Genomic DNA, 20,568 nt, shown 5'->3' with positions numbered 1-20,568 from the left:
AATTCCGGTGCTTCGTGCGAAACTGAGGCTCTTCGAAGCTGTAGCCCACTTGCGAAACGAGCGCGCGTGTGTACCGACCTCGGACGTGGTAGGCGGAAGCGTTCCGAAATCTCGGGATTGGATTAAAGTGCCACCGTTGTTGGTCGTTCGTCCGGATTCCGGGAAAGGTGCGAGCAAGACGTGACTGACTGACAACAGCGTGATTATAAATAGATTAATGTGCGTTGTTTTGTGTGTGCAGAAAATTGCCACTGCAGAGCCTCGGTGGGCTGCAAGGGTCTTGTTGGGCGAACCCGATCGGAGCACTGTGACAAATGAGTGCATGCTGATGGATTGGAAGAATAATGTCAAAGTTGAGATGATTGGTTCACTTGGAAAACACTCTTAAAAGGGTTTGCGAAAAGTCTTAAAAGGGTTTGCGAAGGGATCGAATGAATGACCTATAGTTTTTAAATTGGACCGAATCATATTTTATTATATTAAACAGTTTCCTATTTAATTAGATTAGAATTTAATTAGAAGTAAATGAACGGATCGTGCACAAAGTCAAAATGTGAAAGTCGCAGAAAAATTAAAATCATTTGAAAAAATATGAATCTGGTATGTTTTTTAAAATATTGTTGCCACCAAAATGATTTAAAAACGCCATTACTTAGTTCGGGATATAAATTCTACCATGAGCAAATTAACTTAGCTTAGACTGACTACATGGTTGCTATTGGATTATTGATCTGAGCTATGATGGCACCGGTCAAGTTCTTAGAGTTAGTGGGAAAGGAGAGAACTGTTAGTGTGTTGTTTTTGTTGCCAATGAAGACCGAGAATACCTTTGAATCCCTACAATACCACAGACAGAAAGTTTTGTTAGCTGGATGGAATAGCATAGATCCTTGGTTCATCTTGGAAAGTGATATGACGGCAGTGACTAGACCACTAAGCACGTCTAGAGAGTCCATTTCCCGAGATACGGGATATAAAATATCGCTTGTCTCGAGATATCCCGGCATCCCAAGATTTTTTATTCAATATGAAGCATAATAAATCTTGATAAGGATTCTTTTCAATAATGAAAATTTGTAACAGAAAACAATTCAGCATACACGTGCATTTGTGTTTGAATTTAGTTTCAGATGATAATAATATAATAGAAAAAATTCCGCGAGCTTATGAAGAGATTTGCAATTCATATTTATTTGTATATACAAACTAGCGAAAAATACCCAGCTTTGCCTGGGAGTTGCAAATGTCACAATGTTCTTTGTGGCACCGCACTCTAGATCAATTTCCGTGCGTTTGTTTTGTTTTCCTCAAGAGCTGATCCAAAATTGTGTTTTAATGATTTTTTTTTACATTTCGTCAAATTTACTCAACTTTTTGTACAAACTTTATATACAAAACCTTGACGATTCCAAAACGAATCGATCAGGGTAAAAATCTTGCAAATCGGTCAACCAGTTCGCGAGTTAAATCGTCAGGAAGGAAATCTCAACTCATTTTTATTATATAGAAGAAGATTAAGTTTTTTATATATTAGAATACCCATCCCAAAAAGTAGCTAGAACATCTATAAGGAAATTTATTTAATCAAAAGTTCGATTTTTCCTGTAAATTTTATTTGATATCAGTTATGTAGGTAGGTTTTAATTCACTCGCGACTTACAGAAGTATCATCATAGTAATGATTGTTTCCAAAAATAACCCGACCAGTAAATGGTAACAGATTTATAACAAATCTTGTTTTCTTTAACTAAATATGTTTTCAACTGAACGAAAATAGTACTCGATGTGTTACCTGAAAAGTGATGAAAATAACTAAAATTATTACAAATTATGTTATTGAAAAGAACAAAGTTTTCACTGGTTGTGTTACAAGTATTGCTATTACACGTCTGAGCCTGTAAAATAAACGCAATATTAAAGTATTGCTATTCATAATTATTAAATCACATTGTGTTACAATCGTCAACACGGAATATTCTTTTCATCATTCGGGACAGAGGATTTATAACAAAATTATTGCAGATTTTGTTTTTTGTAACAAATATTATTATTGTGATTTTATTTTGTTGGTCGGGAACCCGGGGAGAAGCCATGAACAGAGTAACAAAACATGATGGGGACTTGATTGATATAAGAAATAAAACAACAGGCAACAATATCACAAATTTGATCCGAAATATCATTCAAATATGGAAAAATGCTATGGATAAGGACAAACTAATGGCACATGATGTGGACTACTTCTTACAAATAGCATAACTTGATCTCCTCATAATATTTTATTGCAAAATATTGATATTGTCGTCTGATATTTTATCTCTTATATCAATCCTGTCTGCTGTCTCATTTTGCTAAATCTCCATAACAAAATTTGTTAGATACTTGCAGTGCAGGATGTTGTAAAAATATCTTAATTTCTATCAAAAATTCCACTCCTTGAAACAAAAAGCTTTCACCTTTTGTTACAATTTTATCACAAAAATAACGCTGGACGGGCTTGGTAGTCATATGGCTACCTCATACGCAGGATATCGTGGGTTCAATCCCAGGTCCGTTCCATTCTCCTACTTTGCATCTTTCTCTATATTTCTCATGTTCAAGCAATCATCCCATAAGAAATTATATCATCTGCTTTCTCCTATCTGTCACATTAGCAGCTCGTTAACCAAGACGAACCTCTGCTACTCGAACCTAACCCAAAAATTCCAAGAAATTCCGCATGAACTCGTGGCAAATGCAGAGATATATTCGGCTTGCAGTGGGCGAGTGATTGCATCATCATTTCCTCCGCCTTCCCTACATTGACTAGCATTCTGACGTGGCAGGCGCCAGTGTGACCTAACAAATGAGATCACCAGTACTTGTACATTTAAGATGAGTGCTAGTCCCAAGCAAACATCTGTTGGTTCTCCGTGCAAGAACGTCAATCACGTTCCAGCTCAAGCTCAATTTTATCACAAAAATAACATATTTTATTAAAAATTTAGTACAGAATCGGATACAAAATATATTGTTTACTGTGCAGTTGGAAATTTTTAAAGGAACATGGAACTAAGCGCATTGCAAATTAGGCAACCTTTCCCAATTGTATCAGCGTATTGTGATCTCTATGGCTATGAGACTTTGCTGCATCAATTTTTTTTTCAACACCAAGAGCTTTTTTTTTAAATCATATTATGTTAAAATATTGTTACACCATTTGAACGATAATGTGTACTACGAACAAAATTTTATAAAAATAAGTTACAAACAGCACATTGCGTTGAAATTGTGTTCAGTTTCTGCTATGTTCTTCTAGTCGGGGAGATATGGCCCATTTCAGTGAAATCAAAGTGGTCATAGATAAACTTTATTATTTAATTATTTAAATATGGGTATCAAATTTCAAGGTTTTTAGGAATATTTGCATTCATTTAGTCAACTTTTTGCGTACAAATTCTCGCTCGTTGAGTACCCATTTAGACTTGAAGCCTTGATTTTATGGAGTTCATAGACTACTAATAACCCATGACAACATGTAATACCCCAGACCCCAGTCAACACAAATTAATCGTTGATCTGTTTTTTTATTCGCATGAGGTTCACCAATATAACAGTATTTCAACTCCATATGTGTGGAATAAACAAACAGAAGGGAAATACAAACCAGAATAAAAATGATATTGTGTGTATTCAATTAAAATGTGCGTAGTAATCCGTTTTTACGGGATTTTTTTATTCCTTCTAAAAATTATCTTTATTTCGATTTTTTTAAACTTCCTAAAGATTTCTTCCAGTAATTTCAATAGTATGTGTTCGAACGGAAATATATGGGCCTTGGATAATTCATTTGGAATTTGTTCGAAAATTTTCCCATTGATTGTTTAAGTAGTTCTTCCAAAAATCGTACGAGTTTTCTTTATAGAATTCCTTCGTGAATTCTTTCCGCATTTCTTTAGGGAATTCTGTCAAATTCCTTCTTCCTTAAATTGTTGTATGCATTCCATTGCGAATTCGTTCAGGAATTTCTTATAGAAATCTTTCAGGCATTCCATCATATTATTTTCCAAGAATATCTTCGGTAATTTTTCCTTTGATCTTCTAGAAATATCTCTGGAACTTTTCCAGGACTTTCTTTAGGAATTCCTCCAGGAATTTATCTGGAAGCTCCTCCAGATATTCCTCTAGAAGTTCATTCACAAAATACTCCGGAGGTTCCGGCAAAAGTTTCCCAAAGAGTTCCTCCAGAAATTCATCCTGACATTCTTCCTGGAATTCCTCCGGAACCAGGAATTTCTCCGGAAGTCCATCCACAAATTCCTTCGAAAGTTTCTGCAAAAATTCCTTTGGAATTTCTTGCAGAAATTCATCCTGCAGTTTCTCCCGGTATTCCTCCGGAAGTTCATCCACAAGTTCTTTCGGAAGTTCCTGCATAAATTCCCCAGGAAGTCCTTCCAGAAAGTCCCCAGGAAGTTTCCAAGAAATTCATTCTGAAGTAACTCCAGGAATTCCTTCGGAAGTTCCTCCAGGAATTCCTTCGGAAGTTCCTCCAGCAATTCCTTCGGAAGTTCCTCCAGGATTTCCTTCGGAAGTTCCTCCAGGAATTCCTTCGGAAGTTCCTCCAGAAATTCCTTCGGAAGTTCCTCCAGGAATTCCTTTGGAAGTTCCTTCAGGAATTCCTCCAGTTCCTCCAGGAACTCCTTCGAATGTTCCCCCAGGAATTGCTTCGGAAGTTCCTCCAGGAATTGCTTTGGAAGTTCCTCCAGGAACTCCTTCGGAAGTTTCTCCAGGAATTTATTTGGAAGTTCCTCCAGGAATGCCTTCGGTAGTTCTTCCAGGAATTTCTTCGGTAGTTTCTCCAGGAATTCCTTCGGAATTTCCTCCAGGAATTCCTTCGGAATTTCCTCCAGGAATTTATTTGGAAGTTCCTCCAGAAATTCCTTCGGTAGTTCTTCCAGGAATTTCTTCGGTAGTTTCTCCAAGAATTCCTTCGGATTTTCCTCCAGAAATTTCTTTGGAAGTTCCTTCAGGAATTTCTTTGGAAGTTCCTCCAAGTATTCTTCCGGAAGTTCCTCCAGGATTCTTTCGGAAGTTCTTCCAGGAATTCTCCCGAAATTCCTTCAAGAATTTCCTTCAGGTATTTCCAAAATTCTTCCAGGAATCTCCAAGAGGTTTTCTGTAGCAACTTCCGGGTTAATTCATTTTCAGAGGAATTTTCATAGGAACTTCCGGAAGAATTTTTGAAGGAATTTCCGGAGGGATTTTTGAAAGAACTTCCAGATTCTGTAAAAGAACTTCCAGTAAATTTTTTTAAGAAACTTTGGATCCTTCTTAAGGCACTCTCGATGGAATTCCTGAAGCAATTTCAGAAGGAAATTGCTACAGAATACTTGGCGGAGCTTCCGGATGAATCCTGAAAGAACTTCCGGAGTAATTTCTGAAAATTTCTTTAATGAACTTCAACAGAAATTCCCGAAGGAACTTAGAAAGGATTAACTATCAGAATTTCCTAAGGAATTCGATCTTTAGAAGGAACTACTCATGAGGAGTTACCAGAAAATGCTTTTGATAGCAATTCCATGATTTTCATTACAAGTTTTTGAATGATTTTCAGAAAAAAAAAACTCTTGCAAGAATATTGATTGGTATTTCAGGAGGAATTCTTAGATGATTTTCTGTAGAATCCGGGGTACATATCTTTGTCCAAAAGTAAATATCGCAATTTGCAACAATCGGTGCACACAAATGCTCACAACTGCCCACAAAAACGCGGGGCACACAAAAATATCCAATGACATATAGAACTGAATAGGAAAATCGACATTTCTTCAAACAAAGCCATCTGTGAAACAAACAAAAAATCGGACTGTATTATTCACGATTCCGTCGAATCCGGGTGAGATTCCACACCTCAGAGGGAGATGCCGCACTAGGGAAATGTTTGAGAAATGGGATTAGGAATATTTTTTTGCGATAAATGATATTTTTCAGTAAAGCATTATCATTTATATTTGTATTTCAACCCAAAAACAAACAAATTTATCGCGTGAACAATTTCTCATTTCTACTGTGTAACAATACACAGTCGAGCATATTAGGCTTTTATTTTTCAGTTTTTTTTTCTCACAATCAATTACACAAATCGTCAAAAATTGCACATATAGCCATTTTCTATATTCATGACCTTTTTTCAACTTGCCTAGAATTTTAAGATGGCCTTATATTATTCGATGCAATGTTTTTTCTTTCCTGGTTTTCTTTCGTAGTGTAACTGCTCTTTTTTCATATCATGTACCCATATTAATATCAATCGAAAACGAAGGAATGGGGCGCAAATTGATCTGTTTCTCATTATTGTGATGTTTTTAGTATAGTGGGCGCACATGATAATAATAAATAACGACAGAGATTAAATCGAAATCGTTCCTTGTGCAAATATCTTTAATTTTGGAGCATGTTATTAAGAAAGGAACAAATATCCTAGGACGTCTGAATTTTCTGGGCAGAATTCTCCTCCTAATCCCTTGCAATATCTTGGTCTTCGTATTTCACATGATTTTCCCACTTAAAAATAATATCTCATTGAAGTGCTGATAGTAGGCAGGTGCGGCATATCACCCTGATTTTTTCGCGGCATCTGTACCGATTGTAAGGGATAGACGCCACATCACTATAATTTTTACTAAAAACCATAAACTGCTTAAAAACATAACCTACAAGCTTTTTAGAGGATCTAAATAGTGAAATAAACATATGAATTCGTTGAATTTTTCACGAAACCGTACGAAGAATCTTTATTAAAAATAACGTTGGAAATTATACGGCCTCCGTGGCCTCCGCGGCATAAATAAAAGTGTGTAACAGTTATATTGCTTTTTAAGCTTATAAGAATGAGCAGTTACTACTTATGTTTTTGTTTTTGCTACAAAAGACACGCTTTCACATACATTTGCGTCAATAAATCAAGTCTGTTCTACCACATCTCTGAAGTGTGGCATCTATACCGCCGCGGCATCTTACCCGGATTTACCCTACGTTTTTTTAAATCAGAGCTTGGGTTGGCACGTTGGCACTGGCACAGGTTTGAAAAGGAATTCGACATTGATCTACAAAAAAACTCTGGAATTAATTCAAATTTGTCTCATACAAATGGTTTTCAAAAATTTGAGCTCCTAAGGCACAAAAAGAGAAGGAGTGTAAAAAGAGGCATCGTAAAAAGAGAAAGCGTAAAAAGTGGTTTTACAGTATAACTTAAAATAAAACTTCGTCAAGTCTGACAACACTATGTACTAGCTGACATATTTTTACCACACCATTCCCAAGTAGCACACTTGTCACATATCAGTCACTGTGACTCATATGTCACAATGGAATTGCTAAAACCAAATCGATCTGAACTGTGCTACTAGTTGGCGTTTCCACTTACCACACTTTTTCATCACTTTTTTGAGCTATTTAGTTGCATTACCAACATCAGATAACATCATTAATTTTCAAAACAGCATGATAGAGTCTTGAACCTTAAATCAAGCTCAACTGATGTTATTTAATATTTTTAATAGTCTATGTCAACAAAAATGATATTTTTGTGTATGAAACAATGTAAGACATGTTTGGGCTGAGTAACTTCTGTTGATAAAAAACAACATTCCAGAACGAATGAACTATCAGCCTAAAACGTCGGATCGAATATTATGGCTTTGGTCCAATTCTCGAATTAAAGTCATATTAATATTAAAAGTGACAGTTCAATAATTTTCATAATTTGTTGCAAAACAAGAATACTTTTGACAGATTTCGAATATTTTTTTTTAGATATTTCATTGGTATTGCTAGCCATTATTATAACCGGGTGATATTGTAATTTTCGTACTGTCAATATTAAGTTTAATCGTCGTTACGGAAATTTTAGGCGTTGGCGTTAGCGGCGATTACCGCGGCGGAGTGATTCAGCGTGGCTATATTTTTAGAACATTTGATTCTATGACATTTTTTTATTACTTCCAGAATTTTTATTTTTCATATTTTTTTTTCGAGGATGCGTTTTTTAAATTTCCTCATGACATTCTTCCAAATATCATGAGAATCAAATTTGGAATTTTCTCGGCATTCTTTCGATGATTCCTCGGGATATTTTTCGGAGCTTCCTTAGAAAATCCTTCGTAATTACTTTTGGAAATTCTTTGCTACTTCCTTGGGAAATTTTTCGGAATTCTGGAGATTCTTCTGAATATTCCACAGAATTTCGTAGGAAAAATCTTTGAAATATCCTTGAGAAATTCTTCAAAACTTCCCCAATAAGTTTTTATAAATATCCGCGAGATATTATTATGAATATCCTCATGAAATCCTTCATAATTTCCAGAACATTTTTTTTTAATTTTGTGCGGGAAATTCTTCTAAACTTTCATTCAATATCTTTCCCAATTTCAAATTTTTACGTTGAATTAATAATCAAAATAATTGTTATATCCATGCATGATCGGATCATTTATGCTGATTCTATAGCCAACGATGTTATCGATCATTTAGTAGTTTATCAATAACTCATTCCAAAGTTGTATTTGAAAATGTGTTGTATGGTGGAGTTCTAGTGCAAAGGTTTCTCTACAACTCTACCTAATGATTCGTTGTTTGAATTTCAATAGTAATGGAGTTATAGCTACAGTTTCAGTAACACAGACTAAAAAATAACAAAATTCCAATCATTTAGTTTAGGTTACTGCAACTAACGCTATAGCTCCGTCATTAGTTGAATTATAATAATGAACCATTGGGCGGAGTTGAGCTTGAGCTTGAGCTTGATTGACTGCTCGTAGTTGCTACTCCATTATGACCAGATCAGCTGTTCTTGCACAGGGAACTAACAGATGTTTGCTTGGGACTAGCACACATCTTCAATGTACAAGTACTGGTGATCTCCTTTGTTAGATCATACTGGCGCCTGCCACGTCAGAATGCAAGTCAATGTAGGAAAGGGGGAGGAAATGATGATGCAATCACTCGCCCACTGCAAGCCGATTATACCTCTGCACTTGCCACGAGTTCATGCGGAATTTGTTGGAATTTTTGGATTAGGTTCGAGGAGCAGAGGTCCGTCTTAGTTAACGAGCTGCCAATGTGATAGATAGGAGAAGGCAATTTATGGAATTTCTAATTGGATGTAGGAAATGAGCTCTATAGTTCATTTCCAATTCTAGCAGATTACTGTTAGAATACTGAAGTTGAAGGTATAGGAATAGTAATGGAAACGGTATGAAAGTCCATTTCCAGTTCTAGCGATTGCTAGAACATTAGAAATAGAGATAAAAATACAAAGAAAGATAATGGATCAGACCTGGGATTGAACCCATGACATCCTGCGTATGATGCAGAAGCAGTAGCCATATAACTACCAAGCCCGCTAATAATGAACCAATTGGCGGAGTTGTAGAAAAACCTTCGCACTAGAAGCCCACGATAACCATACAACACGTTTTGGAATTCAGCTTCTGGAATGAGTTATTGAGAAACTACTAATTGATCGAACGCAAATTTCTAAATGATCGATAACATCCTGGTATAGCTTCATATATTAGAAAGGTCCAAGCACCACAAGTTTTCGTACACTCTGTAGCCTAGTACCTACCACTTTTGTCTCTGATTGTGATCAAACATCGCGATCGAACGAAGTTGGTATAAATATTCGTGACGTTTCTAGGTTACGCAACTGGATACGTTTTGGAGAAAAACAAGACTCCAGTTTGTAGACGAAGTTACGAACGGAATATCGCACTGCGATTCAATAGCGGTATAGCCCAGCTTATTTTGGCTGGAATACAACACGTTGAGAACCGTTTTGGAAATTCTTGGAGAAATTCCTGGAGAAAATAATCAGATATTTCTGAAAATATTTCCCAAAATTTCTGAAAAAAAACTCTTTAGAGGTGAATGAAAAAATCTTTAAATTTCCCGGACAAATTCCAGGGTTATAGGGTTATAGGAAAAAAAATCTACAATTCCCGGAGGTGTTCTTCGGGATTTTTGAAAGAATTCTTTTGGGTTTCCGGAGAATTTCCCCAAGATTTCTAAAATTTCCAGAGAAATGCTCAAGAGCTTATTGAAATATACTAGAATTTTCAAAGGAATTCTCCAGAAGCACATAACATATGTGTAACTCGGGTAGCAAAAGTTGTACCCTTATAACACTTTATATTTGTTATACGGAACATCGAAACGTCAGAAGATAGTATAACAGTATTTGATCTAACAAGGGGTCACGCGACTTATATTGTATATCTGAATACGATTCGTGTTGGAATTATACAAAAGATTTTCCTAGTGGCGTTAGGTGTTTAGGAGCTGAAATAGTTTTTTTATAATTAATTGGAGATTTGGGTAAACAATATTAAAGTAGAAAAGAAAGGAGTTTAGGGTATGTAACAGATTTTAATATTGATATTGATTCGACAAACTCGAACAAAATCCATTCGTACGCCACGCACGGGCTCTTAACCAGTAAACGATGAATTTGTTTGATGTTTGGTTGAAATATGTATGAAGGTTAAATACTTCAAACTTCCATTTACTTCCGCCATATTCACTTCTAAATGGAAGTTTGGAAGAATGGAAGTTTGAAGTATTTTAACCTTGTAACATTTTCCCCTAAGACGCTCAAGATTAATTATTTCATGAAATATTATGTTTTTATTCGAAAACTGTATCAAATGCTCATTCATTGCTTTGAGCATATTTATTATCCACATTTTTCAAACATTTCCCATGTGTGCCGTCTCTCCCAGTGGTGTGGCAGCGCACCCGAGTTTGACTTTTTTCTAACATTTATGTAACCGACTTTTTGTCTTTCAAAAGTTTTCTACACTATGTTTCCTTAAACTATCAATAACAACAAGTAGAGTTTCATTTATCGGATTATTTTGAAGAAATATTGATTTTTAAAAAGGTGATGCCTCACCTGGAATTACCCTCAGTTAAATGTTCAATGCACAGTTTTGGTGTTTTCTGTTTCTGTTTTTACATGTCGTTGAAATTGCTCTACTTTTGGTATAGAGTATTTGGAATACTATCAACCCAAAAGCAATGTTCTAAAAAGTAAAAGAAGGGCATGACAAGAGATGACGTTAATATCGTACATCGTAATTACCTATTCAGATTACGTGCTTCATGACATGATAAAGATAATTTGATTTCAATGTTGAACCATCACATTTTCATTTAATATGATATCCGAATTGGAATCACCTCACAGTTGCGATGCTCTCCTGCATTATGGAACGTACACACGGTCAAGCAGTTTGACCAACATTGACTCCACCTCCCGTTTATTCAAACATCCATCAAGTTTTACCAACCGCGGCACGAACAATCAATTTATTCGACCAACAATATCACACACGAACGACCGAAACGCCAACTTTGAGCACCAACCATCAAAAAATATATGGGGGTTTGTGCAACTTCACTACAAATGCTCAAAACATGTTCAGCAAACCTTGACTCCACCCTCGACAACTCAAACCAAAATCAAACCGTTTTAATTTTTTCCAACTGAGCCGCCAACTGTCAAATGGTTGTTCGAACCAGGGTTCGAACAACTTCACACGTTCAAACAAAGCAGCAACCGAAACGTTTTCTTGGGGGCGGAGTCAATGTTCGTCAAACTGCTTGACTGGTGTGTACGTTGCATTATGATAAGCGAGTTTGCTTTCGTACGATTGATAATTTATAATGTTGCTTCTAATCTATCTATTTTGTGATTGTTACGCATAGTAGACAAACATTGGTGTATCCCTCATCATCCTTTCGAAAAAACCGAAGACTGCGTATATAAAGATTCGTTCCCAATGTAGAACAGTCCTAAGGAATATACTTTTCAACACATGTTGAATAAAATCTAGATTTTACCATGCTGACTCAAAAATATTATATCAATTTTGAAGGAATTTTATTTTCGTATGATAAATAAGTTAAAATGGATAAAAGACGAGCATTTCATCAAAAATCGCCTGAAAATAGAAGTTAACCCTACAAATAAATCAAATTAGATTTCATCAAATATAAATTCAAGCATAATTTTTCATAACGACGTATGTAACAAAAGTAAACAAAACGGGGTTTTTAATACAACGTGACAATCACACGTGGCTTTATATAATACGCATCGATTTTACTGATTTCAGATCTTAAAATTCTTTAATTCAATCTTTTTGTGAATCGACGTATGTAAAATTTCTATTTTGAAGTCTCACTGTTACATACGTCGCTTTAACATATGGGAACTAAGAGCGACCTATGTAACAAAAAAAGCAAAACAAAACAAAACTGCAGTTGCGTCAATCGTGCACTATGGAAAACCGACCAATGTACACCGATGTACGTGTAGCATACCGGTGTATGTATAATTTTATCGTTTTTCACAGTGAATTTGAATGAACTGAAGCTTTACTGTGAAGCACGCTTATTACGATGTCTTGTAATGATGCATGCCAGCGGAAAAAGTATTGAAAAAAAGATTTAGTTTTAAAACAGTTTTAGAAAAGTTTTGCCAACTTTCAGCAAAGGATTTCTCGAATCCTCCATATTTGTTACATACGTCGTTATGAAAATTATGCTTGAATTGGTTAGTAACAGCATAGGAGAGACCTTCTTTTGGATGCAATCCGTCATTTTTAAAAATAAATAAATATCATTATACTTTGGCTACAGATCTTGCTCTTTGTAGTCTTGGAAAAAAGTGTTATAATTTTCTGATCATATGGTATTTGTTTACACTTGAAAATGACAGAACGATGTTCCCGTTCCCAATTATAACAGTTTTGGCTCATCTAAAGGGGGTCAACTTTTGGATTGGATTTTGTTCGAAGATCCACTTATGTTATGTGCCAGAAGTCTCGGAATAATTCTCCAAAGTCATGTAGGTATAGGAGAAGGTCCCTTGAGAATTACATTCCAATTTTTAAAACAATCTTTTTAGCCCTCTATCCAAGAAATTTTCGTTTTCGCTCTGAAGAACTATTTTTCTTTTAAAAACAGAACTAAGCAAGCTTTGGGCAATAAAAATGATCGATTCGTGATTTTATCGATTTCACAATTCGAAATTTTGGAATTTCGTTTTCCCTGCTTTTTATTACTAAAATTATTTCTAGAATCCTTTTCAATTGCTGATTTTTTGACGCTATTTACGATTCAATAATATTCTCTACCTTATTCATAGCAAATTTATTACCGTCTCAGAATTCTATTAAAGTCGATAATATACTCAGCCACACGCACTAGGATGAGCAAAAAACGAATCACTGAGATTATCAGCTCCCGGGATTTATGCTTACTTTTATTCTTAACAACATTGGTGTTGGCTTCTTAATAACAGCTAAATACGTGTAGAATAATACGCTTAATATTGTTATTGATTGCCTTTATTGAACCTAACAAATATATTAGCAACTGCCTGAAATAAGCACATCACTTAAAGAAAGAGTTGCAAGGATGTCAAAAAAGGCGTTTGTGCCAGTTCTAGCTCTTATTAGACATAATCCGTCGATTTAAAGCCCAAACCAATTTTCCAACAGCTTAATCCATCAACATGATACTCATTATTACATCCTGCTAATCGGGAGGAATCCTATCCCGGCACACTGAATGAACAGTGACGATGGTTTTTGGTTCTTTTCCCGCAGTAAGATATCAGAAGCACACTATCTCAGATTTATGGTGATTAACTGGATTGCGGATGACGTGACGGATAGCGATTAGTGAGCGAGCGACGCTGTTAGCGAATCTACGCAACGATATCTGTTTGAAGTAGTAATTTATATTAGCCAAACGACGCGCCGGTGTGCCGGTTGATGTTGTTGGCTGTACAGTGGGGGTGTGTGCTGTTGTATACCAATCGAGTAAAAGTTGAGAAAGAACCAGAAAAGTTCGGAACTGGATTATCTCACATGTGATCAACGTTGGGCGATGCAGCCGGTAAGCAAACATATCCCCTTTACCTTAATCGCTTCTCTCACGGAGAAAATGGTGTTCGTCGTCGATGGCACACACTGGGTGGGGAGGGATGCGTCAGTAGAATTCAATTACCACAAGTCACCCCACTTGAGAGGGTCGTGCACGAGAAAGCGAAAAGTGAAAGTGTTATCCAATAACGTTGATTGGCTTCTGATAGGAACGCGGTGCAACAGTCGTCGTCGTCGTCGTCGTCGCAATCGTCGTTATGAGGATAAAAGCACCACAGGAAACGGAATTGTCGATGGATGGAATAAAGGGCACAATATTTCAACCTGATCACGCAGTTTCCGCAGCTAATAAATATTTCAAAGAGGATTTTACGGTGCCTCGAATGCTGTGGAAATTTGTGCAAAACGAATCGTCACATGCGTCTCTTTCCCTTCTGGGTATGGTTTTTCGTATTTCGTTTCAATGTGTTTGACAGCTCCTAACGGCAGAAATTCGACAGCAATCATGATATGAAGATATACACCTGGCTATAGGCAGCAGGATCTGGGAAAGCTTTTGAGAAAAGCTATAAAATATTTATATGCATCATTGAGTCAGTTATTAGGAAATTTTATTGAAGTGTTCGAGAGACTAATGTTTTGGGTTTCATTTTTTCTTTATGTTCACCGAGGTGGAAAGAAAGGGCTATACATATATGCTATAGAAGGCCCTGAAACCCCCAGTCTTATTTACCACTTGACTCAACCGCAGACGAAATGAGGTGATTTTTGACTGTGTGCGTAGGTGCGCGTGTATATGTGTATTAAGATGGTTAAAAAAATAGATTTTACTATGAGGAAATATCATATAAACCCGTGGGAAACTATAACAAACCAAACTGCTGAGGGAATGGAGAAAATCCATCCAGCCGTTTTTGAGTTATGCGGATACGAACACAGACCATTTCATTTTTATTATATAGATTTAGGAGAACTGTTCCGTTTCTATCTCACTGAACGTATATTCATCTCATCGTAAAATAAAGAAATACAGCACCAATCTCGTCGTTTCTTTTTGCTAACATGCGTGCTCACTGCTGAAAAAATCACAAAAATTAGAAACAAACCAAATTTCTTTTCATTGCTCTGTTTTTGATGAGATGGAAAGAGGAGCTATGCGATGAAGTGCCGAACTACTTGTAAGTTGTATTCAACGGGGAATCCTACCTCATCATGTTAAAAATGAATTACTCAAAAATGAGTCGAATCCGACTCATTTTCACCAAAAACGGGACTACTCAAAAATTTAGTAAACGATACTTCAATAAAATGATGATGTCGTGAATCTTAAGCATTGCATTATGTCATTCCTTATACGACTGATGGGAAACAATTTTACCTATTTATCTGAGTGAATTTAACGTCGAACAGATTCCTAGTTTGAGCACATTAGTAATTTTATTGAAGTATATTTCACTCAAATTTTCAATAGTCTCGTTTCCGAAGAAAATATTTAAAATCAAATTTTGAGTAGTTCATTTTTAGCGTGCATAACGGACTCAAACGCTATGGCCAAAACACTATCCACATCTCACTTCTCACGAGAAATGAAAAATTATTCTCACTTTTTACTTCTCGCTTTTCACAGTCAGAAGTAAGAAGAGATGTAATTAGTGAGACGTCTCGTGCTATGTGACCATAAGACATAAAATTTGTTTTTAAAATGCTTATTAAAATCAAGTATTAAATAAACGTAAACTATTTCAGGGTGTCCTGGAGATCAGAGCATGCGATCAACCATGTCCTGAATGATATATCCGAACATTGCGCTCAACATCCCAGCGAGTCCTATGAGTACTTAGTATTTGTTCAGATTCCCCGAAAGGTCCATGAATGCAAATATGCAATCTACTCGATCAAGCAAGTCATGAACGATGTACTTACTTGATGGGCTACAGCTCTTCGACGAACCTACGCCGAATGGAGTATCCTTCTCCACTGGTCTCGATCCTGGCCCAATCGTTTCCAGTTGCCCTGAACATTGAGCGCTCTCAGGTCCTCTTCAACTGCAAAAAGCCATCGTGTACGCGGCCTTCCACGAAGCCTGCGGCCTCTTCCGGGTTCTCTACTAAATATTATCTTCGCTTGACGTTCTTCTGGCATACGAACAACGTGACCAGCCCACCGTAGTCTGCCGTGGGCTGAACGATGAACGATGTATCCAAAGACTAATTAAGACGTCACTGTTGAGCTCTTTTGAGGGACCACTTCTGGTACTGCATTTGGTCCCTCGTTACCCAAGTTTGATGTTTTATTGAATACCTTGCCTTTCATCGACTTTGCCATGCAGTAGCCAATCACGGGACTGACACTTGTATCCCACCACCACAGTACATTCCGTAGCCAACATTAAAAATTCCGCACTGACAGCCATAAGAATAATCGCGGGATGGAAAGAGATGGGTGCGTTCCACGGTGACAGTTTCATAAACGGCAAGCAGAAGAAAAGAGACGTCATGTATACTACGAAAACACAACCAAAACATCAGACCCGTGTAGCCAATGGCAACGTGACAAAGTTTGAAACGAGACAGTTGCGATTGTTTTGGTTGTTGGCAGAGGCGTCGCGTCCGCATGTGCAACCTGTGCACTGCACATGTTGCAATTTTATCCCCAACATTTAAACTCTAGATAGATTTCTTGTCTTTCTAATCCAAGCATGTATTTGAACTATGAGCATTTGATGTTTCATGCAGATTTGACTATTTGACTGTAACGGAATGTATGCATGACTTTTTATAGGCGGCATGTGATGTGAGGCACTGAGGCAACCAAATGCTGGGATGGGGACGCGTTATATTTTTCTCTACGATACCAAACCGACCCACCGACACCACATATAGACTAACGCAAAATTAACTCCCCCAAGAAATTATGACGTTTGAGCGGGTCGCATAATGAACGCAAAATGAACTTTTGTTCGAGAAGACGACCCGCTCAAATGCCAAAATTCATCAGGTGAGTGAATTTGAACTCCTGCACAGGTCTATTGTATCAACACGGAACTTTCAGCCGAGAACGGCTTGTCATGCATCATACACGCATTATTTTGTATGTGGATCATCTGCTCTAACCGCAATCGGCGATGTATAGGTAGTCAAAGCGTTCCTCGCAGGCAGGGCACGGGGCAGCAGGACAGCAGGGACAGCATGATGTCCAAGGGCTTGACGACCCCTCCAGCTGTCTGCGAGTCAGGAGAACTGCCTAGGGCGTGGTGGGATTTAGCAGTGGGCTCTGCTAAAATCCTCCCAAAAACCACAAGTGCCCGTAAGCGGACTCTATCAAAGCGACTGTGTGCCGCTTTAAAGCACAAGCCCAGGGAGGAGTGCCAACTGGCATGTGGAGTGTCCCCTACTTCGGTAGGGTAGTGCGTGAGCTGCTTCGGCAGGAGTGAGTGATCTGTTTGTGCTGAGGCAGGAGTGTCATAGCGAGTCGCCGCCGCTATGGCAGCCTCGAAGCGCAGCAGAAGTCTGAGTATGGACTGCACATGCTAAAGGCAAGCGTGACGTAGCGTTGCTACCGCTATCGACACCTCGAGGCATGGCAGTGGAGTGTTAGAGTGAGTTGGGGGTGTCCCTACTTCGGTAGGGTAGCGCGTGAGCTGCTTCGGCAGGAGTGAGTGATCTGGTTGTGCTGAGGCAGGAGTGTCATAGCGCGTCACCGCTATTGTCACCTCGAAGCGCAGCAGAAGTCTGAGTATGGACTGCACATGCTGAGGTAGGAGTCGAGGGACCTATCGACACCTCGAGGCATGGCAGTGGAATGTTAGGAGTGAGCACCCGAAAAGGGTCACATGGAGCGAATGGTCTTTGGAGAAGCTGCTTCGGCGGCAGGGTAGCAGTGGGTTGTACCCACACACCTACAGTTTTGCACATGTGGTGCATGGGGAGTGTCCCTGCTTCGGCAGGGTAGCGTGTGGTCTGCTTCGGCAGTGGTGTGATTGATCTGCTCGTGCTGAGGCAGGAGTGTCGTAGCGCAATATCTGTAGGCCCAGGCAGTTACCGCTATTGACACCTCGAGGCATGGCAGCGGAGCGTCCGGAGAGCATCCAAGTAAGACTCAAATGGAGTGAATGGTGTGCGAGCACCCAAGTCAGTCTCGCGTGGGACGAGTGCCTGTGTGAGCGATAATGAGCGAGTACGCAGTACTGCCGTCCCCCAGAAGTAGTACTGCGAGGTAGTTCCTGGGGAAACGATGGTGGAGCCCAAGGGAGTTTAGTCAGGTATTACCGGTATGGTCGAGTCCGACACTCCAGTACACTTCCGTGTGGTAGTTTGGCAACTACAATGCACGTGTACTGGGTTAGTGTAAATGCATTCTCCTTGTAAAAAAAAAAAAAAACGCAGGGCACGGTTTGGTGCCTATCGAGAACCGCTTCAAACAGCGCATGCGCGATTCGGTGAAGAGAGCGCGATCGGAACAAAATCGAAAGAGAAGAGTAAAGCGCGAGCATTTCTGCTTCCTCAAAGCGTTCCATGACGAAAGTTCCGCTTTGTATAAGCAACGCGAAGCAAAAGCGCTTTTGATATTTGATGTTAAATGGGATGGCCTGTTTACATATCCACTAATTCTGACGACAATGTACGCGACATTAGCTCAATTTAAAAAGAAATTGTCATCTGCTAATAAGCGCAATAAAGCCCGTTTACAAATACGCCTATTATATTAGACTAGTTTATTTGTGGACGCAACAACGCCCGTGGCAAGCGTTTATTTTTATTTTTAAGAGTCTTTTCTGCATTTAAAAAAAAATCAAAATTTTCAACATCTGTTTTCTGTGATTTTTTCATCAAATGCTGTGTCTGGTTCTCTAAAGTTGTCACTGGCTTTGTTTTCTGCATCCGATAGTAAAAAAAAGAATTGAAGTGTCAAATATTTTATTTTTTTGTTAGAATTTCCCCGCGGGTTGTATGACATTCGCCAGAAAGTCATTTGCCAGAAGGCCTTTTGCCAGAATCAATTTGCCAGAATGGACCATTCCCCAGAAAGTCGTTTGCCAGAATGCACCATTCCCCAGAAAGCCATTCGCCAGAATGTACCATTCTCCAGAATGGACCATTCCCCAGAATTGGTCATCACCTATTGCCATGCACGCGTTTGCCCTGTATGCGCAAAAACTCTTAACGCCATGAGCTTTTGGCATAACTATGAACAGCGTTAAAAGAGAAAGTCATTTGGCATAAGGGACATTTTATAATTTTGCTTTGTTGTTGTCGATAATAGAATTGAGAATACCTAATCTGTACATAAAACGTATAAGCCGAGTATAGCAGCTTGCCTAGATTGAGCCAAAAATTGCGGACGTGATCATTTCTTTCAAATAGGTGTTTGCGGATTAAGGCAATGGTGGGTGCGATCCCTTCTTTCAAAATAAGTGCTTACCCGGATTAAGGTAATGGTGGATGTGACTCCTTCTTTAAAGCAATCGCTTGCCGGGATTAAGGCAAGTATCGACTTCCCTGGGCATGAAAGTATCATCGTGTCAGCCTCATGATATACGAATGCAAAAATGGTAACTTGACTTAGAAACCTCACGGTTAATAACTGTGGAAGTACTGAATGAACACTAAGCTGCGAGGCGGCTATGTCCCAGTGGGATGTAATGCCAATGAAGAAGAAGATGTTTTCCCTTCTTTAAACGTAGGTGGTTGCCCGTGTCCGTGTTTGAATATGTCAATTGTGCATATGATTCCTTCTTTAGAAATAGACATTTTGCCTAGACTTGTAGATATAACTTCTTCAATGAAAGCAAATGGCGTCTAGTATGACTTAAAATGATATTATCCAATTGTAGATATGATTTAATTTTTGAAATAAAGTCTGCGTCTGGAATGAGATGAAGAAATATGATATCCATTCGTAAACAGTTTGTTTGTATTAGACAAATATGATTTTTTTTATATATAGGATCTATCTTTCTGAAAATTGTCTAATATGTTGAATAATCCCTTTTATGAAAATTAATTATACAGCAAATCCCTTCATTACTAAATAATGCCAAATCCATTTTTTTTTTCTATTCTTTAGCCATCAATAATTATTGGAATTTCCAGTTTTACTATTTCTGGGGAATGGTACATTCTGGCAAATTACATTCTGGCAAATGGTCTATTCTGGGGAATGGCTTTCTGGCATATGGTCCATTCTGGTAAATGGGTTTCTGGCAAAAACCATTCTGGCAAATTGATTCTGGCAAATGATTTTCTGGCAAATGTCATACAATCTCCCCGCGTGCTACGTCTGGTTGGCTAGTCACCGGACAGACAAACAGGGCTATTATATATATGACTTTGAAGTATCCGACAATATTAACATATTGTAAACAGACATTTCATCTTCTGATGTAAATCTATATTGTCGCAGAATTAGCGAATATGAAACAGGTCAACATTTTTAAAGAAATTTATTTTAAAGTTTTTTTCGAGAAATCCAATATATTTAGTTAGGAAGGGGGTAAGTTAAATGCCAATGGTCCACACAAATTTATGATTTTTTTTTATGAGCAAGATTCCATGCTGATGGACACAACATCGACATCTGTCCAGTCCAGAATATTGATATAAATTGTAAATAGAATAATTATTAATTGAGAAGA

General features: G+C 37.9%; 1 protein-coding gene across 2 annotated transcripts in view; it reads left to right on the top strand.

Moving 5' to 3' along the window:
• Positions 1 to 20,568, top strand: part of LOC134217785 (uncharacterized) — a 244,528-nt gene that overhangs the window by 66,610 nt on the left and 157,350 nt on the right. The window contains exons 1-2 of one of the 2 annotated variants that reach the window (XM_062696600.1): positions 80 to 219; positions 13,656 to 13,947. The exons of the other annotated variant lie outside the window; for it this stretch is intronic. The gene's annotated coding sequence lies outside the window, so the exon portion shown is untranslated. Of the gene's footprint in view, positions 1 to 79; positions 220 to 13,655; positions 13,948 to 20,568 lie in introns of those variants that run through there. 2 annotated transcript variants of the gene reach the window in all.

This window comes from Armigeres subalbatus, chromosome 2 (genome assembly GCF_024139115.2).
Source record: "Armigeres subalbatus isolate Guangzhou_Male chromosome 2, GZ_Asu_2, whole genome shotgun sequence".
In the NCBI taxonomy this organism is placed as follows: Eukaryota; Metazoa; Arthropoda; class Insecta; order Diptera; family Culicidae; genus Armigeres; species Armigeres subalbatus.
The sequence above is the reverse complement of the archived record's forward strand: the minus strand, read 5'-3'. Positions and strand labels throughout refer to the sequence as shown.